This window comes from Arachis stenosperma, chromosome 9, assembly GCF_014773155.1.
Source record: "Arachis stenosperma cultivar V10309 chromosome 9, arast.V10309.gnm1.PFL2, whole genome shotgun sequence".
NCBI lineage: Eukaryota > Viridiplantae > Streptophyta > Magnoliopsida > Fabales > Fabaceae > Arachis > Arachis stenosperma.
The window spans coordinates 97,639,573-97,639,958 of NC_080385.1; the positions used below are offsets into that span (position 1 = coordinate 97,639,573).

The 386-nt window shown below is 45.6% G+C and overlaps 1 non-coding gene across 1 annotated transcript; it reads left to right on the top strand.

Annotated features, from left to right (window-relative positions):
• LOC130953040 (small nucleolar RNA R71) lies at positions 1–104 on the top strand. The gene has a single exon (XR_009075214.1). It is a non-coding gene; the product is annotated as a small nucleolar RNA R71 (small nucleolar RNA).
• Positions 105–386: the final 282 nt, after the last annotated feature.

The following is a 386-nucleotide window of genomic DNA, read 5'->3' on the forward strand; positions in this document are numbered from 1 at the left end:
ATGTCTGGTGGGCATTTCCTTGTCAAATCCTTGAACCTCTCCCATGCCTCGTAGAGAGTTTCACCATCTTGTTGTCTAAAAGTCTAAACCTCAGATCGAAGCCTATTGACCTTTTGTGGGGGGTAGAAACGTGCCAGAAACTTGCTTTCCACCTCATCCCAGGTTGTTAGGCTCCCCCTTGGGAATGATTCCAGCCGCTTAGCTGCCTTGTCCCTAAGTGAAAATGGGAACAAGAGCAGTTTATAGGCATCTTCCTGGACTCCATTGGACTTCACAGTGTCGTAAATTCTCAGGAATTTTGTGAGATGTTGGTTTGGATCTTCATTAGCACTCCCACCAAATGAACAATGATTCTCCACCAGTGATATTAGCTGTGGTTTGAGTTC